The following is a 13,203-nucleotide window of genomic DNA, read 5'->3' on the forward strand; positions in this document are numbered from 1 at the left end:
AAGATGTTGTGGACCACAGCCGCGCACGACGGGGGGCCGAGTTGACAGCTCGACACGAAGCACGACATCATACTCCGGTTCACCCCACTGCCTCCGTGGAGCCAGGGGTAATGTTCAGTTCCCTAGGAGTACCATGTTTAACTCCCGCACTGCGTAATGTGCGATTGCCCAAGGATTTCAAGGGACCTCGCAAGGTACCAAATTACACCGCCGAGTTGCAGCCAGAGGCGTGGGTGCAGAGCTATGAGATGGCAATGGATATGTTAGATGTGGATGAGGCGGTTTGTGCTAAATATTTCACCATGATGCTGGAAGGAACAGCTCGCACTTGGTTGAAGAGCTTGCCAACCAATTCTATCGACTCATGGGCCGAATTAAAGCGCCGGTTTATCCAGAACTTCAAGGATACGTGCAAGCAGCCGATGTCAATTGTGGATCTGGCCGCTTGTGTCCAAGAGGAAGGGGAGTCCACGACCCATTGGGTTAAACGAGTCTCGACGATTTTGCATTTGTCAGATCGTATTAATGCAGATACCGTGGTATTAACATTGGAGGGCAATTGCCGTTTCAAGCCGTTGAAACAGAAGTTGGGAAGGCTCAAACGTCATTGCAACGACATGTCAACACTCATGGTCTCTTTAGTTAAGTATGCCGATTCAGATAATACCAAGGATCCGGATTCAGAGGAGGACGAACCGGAGAAGGGAAAGAAGAACGGTGGTGCAAAAGGGCAGCACCACAACCAAGGGGGCCATGGGAATAACAGTAAGCGTAAAGCAGATAATTCAGATTATGTGGCTAACACAAATATGCAACGTCGCAAAGGTAAACCGCCCCAGCGCGGCATGAATCTGGAGCGTTTGTTAAACCAGCCCTACCCGAAGCATGGAACCAAGGAGGCCCCTGCCACACATCTTTGGAAAGATTGTCACATAATGAGGGAGTTCAAAAATTCTGATTTATACCGGTATGATCAGGATCCACCGGGCGGTTCAGGCCCAGGTTTCCATGGGGGCGGCGGTCAAGCTCTGGATTTCAGAACAACCAGGGCCATCAGAACAACCATGGTAATAACCAGCAGAATAACCAAGGGAATCAGCAACAGTCAGGTTACCAAAGTCTCCCCAAGCAGTTGAACAACGGATAGTATCATGTGTTCACTACCAGCTTGTGCAAGCGGGATCAGAAACTTCACAAGAGGGCAGTCAATACTGTTGAACCAGCTATACCACATTATCTACGATGGTCAGAGCAGCCTATTGTGTGGAGCAGGGAGGATCACCCGCCCCGGGTTGACAATCCGAGCCAGCTAGCCTTGGTGGTAGCGCCTCAGGTGGGGGGCTATAAGTTTACCAAGGTTCTGATGGATGGAGGGAGCAGTATCAACATCCTATACTATGAGACTTTCCGTCGCATGGGTTTGACGGATAAGAATCTTAAACCGTCAAACACTATCTTTCATGGTGTGGTACCAGGTAAATCGGCCTACCCTGTGGGAAATATTGCTTTGGAAGTTGTGTTTGGAGATGAGTTTGATTCCAGGTCTGAGACTTTGACCTTTGAAGTGGTGAAAATCCAGAGTCCATATCACACGCTATTTGGATGGCCGGCTTATGCGAAATTCATGGCGAGGCCCTGTTATGTCTATCTACAGCTCAAGATGCCAAGTTATAAGGGGACGATCACAGTACATGGGAGCCGAAGGATTGCCTTGGATTGCGAGGAAGGTGAAGCAGCTTATGCAGAATCGGTTTGTGCCACGGAGGAGCTGAAATTCTATAAAGACAATGTTGATCCGGCGGATATGACCCCTCTGAAGAAACCTACGACTGAACATGACCCGGCCCTGACGTTCAAACCGGCTAATGAGACTAAGCTTGTTGACTTCGTCCCTAGTGATTCATCCAAGCAGTTTAGTATCAGTGCAAATCTGGATCCGAAATAGGAAAGCGCGCTCATCGAGTTCATCCGTGAGAACCGGGACATCTTTGCATGGAAACCTTCTGACATGCCAGGTGTACCGAGGGAACTCACTGAGCACACGCTAAATATTGATCCTAAGTTTAAACCGGTCAAGCAGTACCTTCGCCGCTTTAACGAAGAAAGACGCAAGGCCATCGGCGAAGAGGTAGCCCGGCTGCTGGTAGCTGGATTTATCATCGAAGTTTTTCATCCCGAATGGTTGGCTAATCCGGTGCTTGTTCTTAAGAAAAATGGCACTTGGCGTATGTGTGTGGACTACACTGATTTGAACAAAGCTTGCCCGGCAGATCCTTTCGCTCTCCCATGTATCGATCAGATCATTGATGCAACGGCGGGTTGTGAGCGCCTGAGTTTTCTGGATGCTTATTCAGGTTATCATCAGATTGAAATGGCAGTTAAGGACCAGGAGAAAACAACCTTCATCACTCCCTTTGGAGCCTTCTGCTATGTTTCTATGCCCTTTGGGCTCAAGAGTGCCCAAGCAACCTACCAGCATTGTGTGCAAAATTGTCTTCACAAGCAGATCAGCCGTAATGTTCATGCCTATGTGGATGACATTGTGGTGAAATCCAGGAAGCAGGAAACCCTGATAAATGATCTCAAGGAGACGTTTGACAATCTTCGGGTTTACAAAATGATGCTCAACCCGGACAAATGTTTTTTGGTGTTCCGGCAGGCAAACTCTTAGGCTTTCTTGTGTCTAACAGAGGTATTGAGGCAAATCCGGAAAAGATCAAAGCAATCACATCCTTGGCTAAACCGGCATGTATCAATGATGTTCAGCGCCTGGCGGGCCGGATTGCAGCCCTCAGCCGATTTATCAGCCATTTGGGAGAGAAGGCGATTCCCCTGTATCAGATGTTGAAGAAAACAGAAAAATTCGTCTGGAGTAACGCCGCTAATGCGGCATTCGAGGAGTTGAAGCGGCAGCTAGCTGAACCGCCAGTCCTCGCTGCTCCAGTTGATAATGAACCTCTACTGTTGTACGTGGCTGCCAATGCCCGAGCAGTTAGTGTGACGATTGTGGTTGAGCGTAAGGAGGCTGGGAAAGAATATCCGGTTCAACGACCAGTTTATTATATCAGTGAAGTACTGATCGAATCAAAGCAAAGATATCCGCATTGGCAGAAGCTAGTGTATGGAGTTTTCATGGCAAGTAGGAAACTCAAGCAATATTTTCAAGGCCATCCTATTACAGTGGTTAGTTCTGCTCCCTTGGGTGATATAATCCAGAATAGAGAGGCAACTGGCCGGGTTGCGAAGTGGGCGATCGAGCTCGGTCCCCATAGTTTGAAGTATACACCCCGAACAGCCATCAAATCTCAGGCGCTTGTGGACTTCATCAATGATTGGACCGAGTTACAGGCACCAGAAGACAAACCGGATAATACATACTGGACCATTCACTTTGGTGGATCCAGGCAGCTGGAAGGCTCGGGGGCTGGAGTTGTCCTCACTTCCCCTCGAGGAGATAAGATTTGTTATGTTCTCCGCTTAATGTTTCCTTGTACTAACAATGCAGCAGAGTACGAGGCCTTGCTCCACGGTCTTCGTGTAGCTAAGGAAATGAACTTAAGCCGGGTTCGATGCTTTGGAGATTCTGATCTAGTGGCTCAGCAAGTTTCTGGTACTTGGGATTCTAAAGACCCGCTCATGGCGGCTTATAGGTGCGAGGTGGATATTGTAGCAGGTCACTTTAAGGGTTATCAGGTGGAGCACATCGACCGGCACAAGAATGAAGCAACAGATGCTCTAAGCCGACTAGGATCTTAGTGTAAACCGGTACCACCTAATACCTTTCTAGATATCTTGCATAACCCATCTGTAAAGTTGCCTACAGAGGAGGATTTAGCTGTTCCTGATCCGGAGGCCTAGTTGGTAGCCGTTTTACATGCCACTCCGGATTGGACGGTTCCATATTTGGCGTATCTAAACCGGGGCGAATTACCAGAAGACGAACTTTTCGCCAGGCAGATAGTCCGGCGGTCCAAGTCTATGGTTATTCACAATGGCGAGTTGCACCGTTCTAGCGTTTCAGGCGTATTCCAACATTGTGTTTCTCCTGAAGAAGGACAAGAGATTCTATGGGAAATCCATGAAGGGGATTGCGGTCACCATGCCAGCTCAAAGTCCTTGGTTGCTAAGGCTTTCCGACACGGGTTCTACTGGTTGACATCTCATTCTGATGCGGAAGACTTGGTAAAGCGGTGTGACGCTTGTCAGAAATTTTCACGTCGTGCTCACGTTCCTGCTTAGGAGTTACGCATGATCCCCATCACTTGGCCGTTTGCTACTTGGGGGCTTGATATGGTTGGACCCTTTAAGCATTCTAAGGACAAGAAGACCCACCTGTTGGTGGCGGTTGACAAGTTCACCAAATGGGTTGAAGCGGAGCCCATCAGTAAATGTGATGCAGCCACGGCGGTTCAATTTCTCAAAAAGATTATTTTCCGTTTCGGCTTTCCACAGCATCATCACAGATAATGGTACGAACCTTTCTAAAGGTGAGATGGAGGAGTTCTGCCAACGAGAGCACATACGGCTTGATGTAGCGTCCGTGGCTCATCCCCAGTCCAATGGTCAAGCTGAGAGGGTGAATCAAGAAATCCTGAAGGGTATCAAGCCTCGGCTCATGGTCCCTTTGAAGCGGACGCTGGGTTGTTGGGTGGAGGAATTACCATCAGTGTTATGGAGCATAAATACCACCCAAACCGATCTACGGGATAGCCACCCTTTTTCCTGGTCTATGGGGCTGAGGCTGTCCTCCCAAGTGATATTCGTCACGACTCGCCCCGGGTCGCGAATTATGTTGAAGCGGATAACGAGCAAGCATGCCAAGAGGCACTGGACCTGTTAGATGAGAAGCGAGACATGGCTTTGGCTCGGTCGACGGTTTATCAGCAAGACCTGCGGTGTTATCATAGCCGCCGGGTTAAGACAAGAACCTTTCAAGAAGGCGATTTGGTACTTTAGCTCATTCAAGACCAGACTGATATGCATAAGTTATCCCCACCTTGGGAAGGGCCTTTTGTGGTCAGCAAAAATCTACACAACGGATCATACTACCTCATTGACGTTCGAAAAGACTCACGTAGCTCTGAGGAGGAGACCCGACGGCCATGGAACATAGCTCTCCTACGGCCTTATTACACTTGAAGCCACAGGCTTTTCATATGTACATATTTCAACAATGTATATATTATGATTAATATAATAAACTGGCATCCTTGCTATCAAGCAGGGCCTCCGCCGTTTTTTCTTCAAATATCTGTTAACATGGGGGCTTCCTGTTCAAACATAGGTGTATTCACCAAAGAGAACATAGCATTACTACCCTCCTGATGCAGCTATCATGCCACAACAAAGCTTGGGAGCTTCACACCCAAGGGGCCAAAGAGAGTCTTGTTGCTACGCACAACTCAAACATAGGCACCCATTGAGCACAGCTCACAAAGTTACTTGGGGGCTCTTTGCGTCAAATACCAAAGAGTTTGAAAGGACCCTTGTAGCTGGGTATCGACCCACGGCTTGGAAGCCTGGTGTATTCACCTAAAACCCCGGGTTAGCCTGCCTTCATCAAGCAAGCCACTCCTATCCAGGTAATCCTGGCACGACCCGTCGAATGTTTGACAGTTACTCTCATTGAGACCCTGAACTTGTCAAAGTTAAAACGATGATTGGTTAGTTGGAGGGCCATCTTAAAAGGCTTCGCCAAAATGGTTTAACTCAGTGGCCTGGCAGCCCATGAAAAGCCTCAATTTGGGCCTGGCAGCCCTCGAAAAGCCTCGACTACAGTTTTTTGTTTGCTTTTTTCTGCCAAATTTTTGTTTTTCGTGAGGTCTATGTTAAACCGGAGTTTCTTAACCCGGCATGGCTTATGGATCTTCTGTTAAAGTATACAATTAAAGGTAATCCGGCATCCCTCAAAACCGGTCTGGCTTTGACACTTTGTCTCCAGCAATCGGCCGGTGTTCATCACAACCCGGTTTTATATCATATATGCCAACATGGCATGGTGGAAGTTGGGTTTTCAGCTCTTCTTCACATCACAATTGGTAAACCAACAGCAATGTGTTATATCACAGGTATGATTTATTATTGCTGCGACCGTAGTTGCTTACCAAGTTGTGTTGGGTATTTTGACCTGTCCGGTGGTAAACCGCCTGGACAGATTTTCCTTATGCAGGCACAGGGACTGCATAATATTGTAAAAATACATAAGCCAGTACTGAAATTCTCATGGCAAATCAACGCAAAGTATATCCTGCTGCACGAGGGCAACGGATCAAAGTATTTCCACTAGCTTATTACAAGGCGCTTGAAGGCCCAAAATATGGTGTTTCCAGCAGAACAAGGTTTCTGGAGCATCACTCTAATTGCCGGATCAAGTCTCATTACCATGTTGATGTGAAGTTGACGGGTCATCTGGCATCGGTTCAGCCTCCTCTTCCCCACCTAGCGGCTGGAAGTTTGTGGTGGTCCAGTCAATCCGGATTAAGGCCTGAAAGATAGCTTCTTCATTGATAAGTTCTGACGGATCAATGTCAGGGGCATAAGTGTGCTTACGGATTCCTGGAATAAGATTTTGCGCCTCCGGAATGACAGGGTTAACCCGTTTGTTGTTGGCATCATAATACGACCGGTGAACCGTCAAGTTAGCATCTTCTGCCAGCTGACTCGCCAGAGGACGCATCTCCCTTGTCACTCTTTTAAGGGCTGCATCATCAAAATCTACCCCATTTTCTTGTGTGCTTGGAAAGCCTTTGGCAAGGTCAACCAAATCCAAGTCAGCTATCCATGCTTTGGCTCGGGTAAGTGCCAACAAAGCGCCGGCCCTGGCAGCAGATCGCTTCACCTCTTCTAGCTGTGCTGGTACCATGGATAGCCTTGTCAGAGTATCCTTGATCAGTGTTGGGGCCGGTTTGTCATAGGAGGCTGCACAGATAACCCGTTGAGCACCGATGTAAAGTTGTTCCAGAAGAGTATACGTTGCTTTCAGCTTCATCCGTACATCTGAGCCCAGATGAGTAATGCGGCTCCCTGCAACGGTTTAAGAATTTCATATTTCAACCGGCACCTTACGAGATGGGTATTTCAAATAATTTGCTAAGGAGTACTTACCAAATACTGCGGAGGTCATGGCGTTTACTTGGCACTTTAACCCAGAAAGTTCTTCTGCTACCGGTTTAAGTGCAGATTTAGCGTCTTCAGCCCGTTTCAGCAATGTCCCCTTTTCAGTGTCCCAGTTGGCACGTTCCGTCTTGAAATCTTCTTTTAGTCGTTCTATGGAAGTTAAAGCGGCTCGAAGTTCATCTTTAGCTTTGGAAGATTCTTCTTGCTGAGATTTTATAATTTCTTGAAGATCAGCAATCTGTGTCCATTGATGGTTTATGTCAGCCTGCCAAAATCAAGAGGAGCATTTCAATATTTTATCAAAAGTCCCAAGCATACATCTGGTTCTACACTTGGCACTTGGGGGCTAATGCGGATTAATTCTTTCTTACTGCTTATTCAAAGTACGAGGATTCATACAAGTTTCAATCCTGGCACTTGGGGGCTAATGCGGATTAATTCGTTCTTACTGCTTATTCAAAGTCCCAAGGATTCATACAAGTTTCAATCCTGGCACTTGGGGGCTAATATGTGTTTGTTTAAAAAACTTAAAAATCAACAATGTGCAGTTTGGAAATTCAAAGTCCTGGTTTGTTTTTACAAATTTAAACCGACCCTTGGGGGCTACAGGATACAAGGCAGTGAAAATACAAAGATAAGGAGGAAAATGTTTACCTCATAACATTCTTTCATCAAATTTACCAAATCAGCCTCAGTATCTCGACTTGTATAAAGTCGGTTCAAGAAACCGGAATGAAGATCCTGGGCAGAAAGATTAGCATATTTTAACATATCAGTTTCCATTTTCCTCTTGCCCATTGAAATAAACTCATCCTTGGTGGTATGTTTTGCCAAGACAACTGGATCACCCAGAGCGGTATAAACAGTGCCAGTAACAATAACGTCATCGTCTTTGGCTGGGCTTGGCGGATTAGCACTTGACTTCAGTGGCTCAGTAGCCGGACTTGCAGGCATAGCATGTGGACTTAAGGTATCCTCATGCATGGCCGGATCAGCTTCCGGCGGATTAACATTGATAGTTGGCTCTGGCAGAGTAAAATCATCCATGAGATTATCGAGATTTTTATCAACATCCTCAGGAGTTTTCTCTGGCTCAACTTCACCGGTAGGGGCGCTGGTCTTGGCCTTCTTACTCAAACGAGCTTGGGCACTAATATTAAAAAAAAGATTAGCGGGTCAACTGAGTTATGAAAGAGAAGGGAAGACTACACATTTACCCAGGGATGGTTTTCAGGGGAGGCAGCTGAGTGGTTGATGAACCGCCAGACGAATTAGAAGATGCTTGATAATTTGAATTAGATGAATTGAGAGGGCATCGGAAGAAACCTTTCAAAAGATAACATTTTTCAGAAGAACAAGCAACCTCTGGACGACGTTTCCGGTTTGGGGTATGAGGTAAACCGGAAGAAGTGACCTATTGACCACTGTGCCGGGTTGTGCGACACCCTTCGGTTTTCTATGTCTTCAAAGAAAGTTTTTGATCCAAATGAGCAACAGGGTGAGAGCATTTCACTTTTCGAACTACACGGCGAAATCGTTGAACTGGCACAAGTTCCGAGTCAGAAGAAAGACAAATTACCTCATCGTGATCTGCATGGCTGGCCTCCGCATCATCCTGGAAATAATCATTGTCAGTAAAATATATGGATAGAAGTCAAGGGAGATCAAACTTTACCTCTTCAGCCGAGTCATCAACATCTTCTGGTGGTTCTGAAGACTCAACAGTTTTCTTTTTGGCAGCTTTCTTGATGACCTTGGTCTTACTACGAGGAGCCTTAGCTACTTTGTCCTGAGTTTTCTTTTTCCAAAAAGAGCAACTGGCCTATGGGATTGCACAAAAGTATTATTATAGCAGTGTCAAACCGGAGAAGGATAAGGAAAAGTACAAGGTTAAAATATTGACCCCGGGCGGTTTGTTGGAGGCGTAAAAAGAACGCAGACCAATTTGAGTACATACGGCGAGCGGTTCGTCGAGTATTTTCTTTACACTTTCACTGAATTCATCGTCCGTCAGTGCTATTGAATTAAACCCTTGAGGATCATTGGTTTTGCCGGTGTATTCGAACATCAATCCGGGCCGGCGGATTAAAGGAAGAATGCACCATGAAATCCAGCAACGGACGAGATCAACACCAGTTAAACCGTTGGCAAGAAGAGCCTGAAGTTTGGCGAGTTGAGGTGCATAGGCTTGTCGATCTTTGGTAGGCAATCTCTGAGGTAAAGGGTGATTATTACTAAGCCGGTGCGGACGGTAGCCCGGCAAGGGATTCTCTTCAGCAGGGGCGGTATTCTGACAATAGAACCAGGTTTGGTTCCAGTCTTTTGTATGGCTGTGAAGTTTGGCGTGAGGAAAATCAACCTCTTTCCTTTTTTGGATTGACACACCGCCAAGTTCAGTATTAGGTCCATCAGAAAATTCCGTCCGACGGTTTAAGTGAAAGAGATTTAGAAAGAGATCGGCAGTTGGTTCTTCTTGCAGATAAACCTCGCAGAATACTTGGAAATTGCATATGTTGGACACAAAATTTGGTCCAATATCCTGAGGATGAAGTTGGATCCTAGCAAGAACATCCCGGAATTTTTTTGATCTGGGAGGACTGAAACCTCGAGCTAAATGTTGCAAGAATACAATCACTTCTCCATCTTGAGGTTCAGGGGGGCACTCAGGGCCAGGAACTCGCCAACGGAGGACATTTTTTGAAGCCAAAGCATCGGTGGTGATATATTCATTGATTTGCGTTTCTGTGATCCGAGACGGAACCCAGTTGCAAGCAGCAAATTGCTTCGTCATCTTACAAAGTCTGTAAAAGGAAAATGGACGGTTTATGATTGGCGATTCGTATGTGTTTGTCAAAATGTTAAACCAGCAATTCAAGGTATACGTATGAAGTGAACCGGGCATGGCTGTTCAAAGTCTAGATGGCGGTTTAAGAGAGGGCTAATGACATACAACAGATTATCAACACTAAAGGATAAACCGCCTTTTTGAGGCAGAACCCCAAGCTGGAAATTCGTTAAGTGTGGAACAAACAGGTTTCACAAGTTGCAATTATTATTTTGGACCAAACGATCGCTCTGGAAGGAAAAATTTCTAGACCTAAAACAGTGCAGAGAAGTTCATACATTCGAAGAGGGCTTCCAAACAATGGAAATAAGATCTATTTTTATGCAAGATAAGCACAAACAGTTGCCACAGCAGTTCTGCGTTGTTTTTACAATCTAAACAGGGCATTGGAGGTGAAAACTAACAAGGGTTTTGCATCGGGCGGTGATGACCACCGATGAACTCAAACAAAGTTCCAATGCAGATCTGAGAAGGGGAAGGAGAAGAACTCACGCATGTGGACACTCTGCGAAGGTTCACCGTCGATTTCTGGTCAGAATCAGGTCGATGCAGCGGCCTGAGTCGGTGCGGACTGGAAGATCAACAACGGCGGCGGCGGCGATACTTGAGGTCCTCAGGTCGCGAGGAGGAAGACGATGTGGTTTGGAAAGGGGGAAAATGGAAGGCACCTCGGTCTTATTTATAAGGAAGTGAGATAAAACGGCAGGTGCGAAAATTGAGGAATCGAAAGCGGTAAAAGAGGATGCAGCTGTCGCCTTGATCTTCGGGAATTAATTAAAGAGAAGGGAATCTTTATAAAACTTTTTATACAGGAATGACGTCACAATGATTTACTACAGTAACAGAAGATGACGTCATGGCGATTCATCAAAGTTCACAGGGAGAAGACAATATGGCGGTTTACGAGAATTGCCAGAAGTTCAAGGATTGAAGACTGACATGAACATGTTCAAATCATTCTGGGGCCTAATGTTGAGGATATAACCACTGAGGGTAAACCGCCCAGGAGGGGCCGGTTCACCTTCAGTTATACTAAAGCCCAAGGAAACCCAGAAGATGGCGCTTTACGTATGAAGCTTAGAGGCCCAGAGCCCGCAGGCGGTTTAGGGCCCATGATAGTAAACCACCATGATTGTATAAACTTGCATTGTAAGATAAGAAAGAAGAGACCAAGGCGGACACTTGTATGAGCCAGCCTCAGGACTCTGTAGACCGGCCGGGATCCTCCTGAATATATAAAGGGGTGACCCGGCGGCGGTTCAGGGACAGAAAAACAACAACTGGAAGCCAGAGAAAGCGGATTCGCTCCTTGGTCTTCGAAACCCCAGCAATACCAATTACAACTAGACGTAGGCTTTTACCTTCGTCGAAGGGGCCGAACTAGTATAAAACTCTCGTGTCCCCTTGCCCGGTTTAACCCCTTCAAGCTAATCCGTAGTGATGGCTCCACGACTAAGTCCTTCCATGAGGACATCTGCCGTGATAATTCCACGACAGCAACGCCACCACCAAATTCTTCTGTTTGAAGTGTTTTACCCATGGCGTTACATGTGCTATGTCTTCACATTTTGTTTGTCTTCATCTTCAACTTGTCTTCATGATTATCTTCACTATGTTGACTTGATTGTCTTCTGATATATACATACTAGTGTTCTGTCCTCTACAGCATTCACTTATAGCTACGTCTTCCTTGTTGAATCTTTTGAACTAAGTGAATGTGATCAGACCCTAATCTCTCTATGCTTTCTATCTCAAACTCAATTTGTCCAAATCATATGCATTCTACTGAAACTGTCGAATGTCTTCTCTGCATCCTAGTCAGCAGAAGATACAGAGACAAACATTAAGTCCGTTTTCAATGCTAATTCCTTCACCTAAAACCCGGAGAAGTGGGAATGACCACCCGACAATCCAGGTGTGCGTGGGAACATGGAACAACCCCCGATATGTTGCATGATGGCCACGTGTCCTTCAGATGTGAATCACCAGGGGCACCTGTGTAATAACACTATGCCGTCCCCGTCCCTATAAATACACGCCTCACCACAGTCATTATCCTTTCTTCCACTCTTACACAAACCCTAGCGCCACCGCTAGCCCTCGACGATGCCCGCGATGAAGCGCTTAGCTGCCGTGACCTCACCAACACCGTCTTCACGCCGGCCGCGGACATCGTCTTCTCTGCTGTCGCCGTAGGTATCCTCCGTCGCCAAGTTAGGGCACGGACGATCGAACTGCTCGGCCTCCTCTCCCACTCCATCTAGCAGTTCTTCGTGTGGTAAATAAAACTTCCTTTTTACGCCCCCTTTGATCCTATAGATTCATCACTTTCTACCACAAGCAGTTTCTGTTCACACAAGTTGGATCTATTTCATACTGCATCTCATAATATGCCTAGTATGTTCACTTATGCTTCACAAAGTATTTAGATTCCTCACTTGTACTTATTCGTGGATTCGTACAAATCTGGAACCAACACTCTATCTATGAGTGAATGTCTTCGCACTATGAGGTCAATGTCTTCTAAACTTATTTATCTTCAAAATCTTCTGAGAATGCATATGACCTCTTCCCCTTCCCTCGCACCTTAATGCTGTCATAGGTACATGTCCATGGGAGAATCCCTTGGTTCTCATAGTCTGCATTCGTTTGCAGAATTCTTACAGCATCACATTAACTCTCCCGAAGCCAGTTCCTGTTTGACCAGAAAGCGGAAGCCTTTGAAGCCTTTAAACGTGTTGAAGCCCTTCAGTTTAAGCTTCATGGCACCAGAGAAACCTACAAGAAAGGGTGGCAGACAGCGTCGTGGCAACACCTCAAGAGATTTTCCTCCTGACCTCTATGAGCTGTACAAGACAGATCCAGAGGAGGACTACAATCAATAAAAAACTCGAATCCAATGGATTCGAAGATATTGGGCAGAACAGTGGTTCAAGTACAGGTTCGTGACCCAGGAGTATGCTGAGAAGAATGCCATCAAACGACCATGGGGAGACATTCTATACAGAAATCTTCAACCCAAGTCCAGAGCTGAAGCCATTGAACAAGGCTTCTATCCTTGCATGGTCCGTGGACCGCAGCCTGCGGATGCAAACCCATCTTCATTACTGTGGTGGCGCGATGATAATCTGTTCAAGCGCAATCTTTAGTTTGCCAGGAACTCGGCCAAAGAGAACAAGAAGTCACGAGGCTTAGACTTCAATCCAGGCCCCTCTGCTCCTCGTGCTGATGGCACACGCGAA

Source organism: Triticum dicoccoides, chromosome 2A (assembly GCF_002162155.2).
Source record: "Triticum dicoccoides isolate Atlit2015 ecotype Zavitan chromosome 2A, WEW_v2.0, whole genome shotgun sequence".
In the NCBI taxonomy this organism is placed as follows: Eukaryota; Viridiplantae; Streptophyta; class Magnoliopsida; order Poales; family Poaceae; genus Triticum; species Triticum dicoccoides.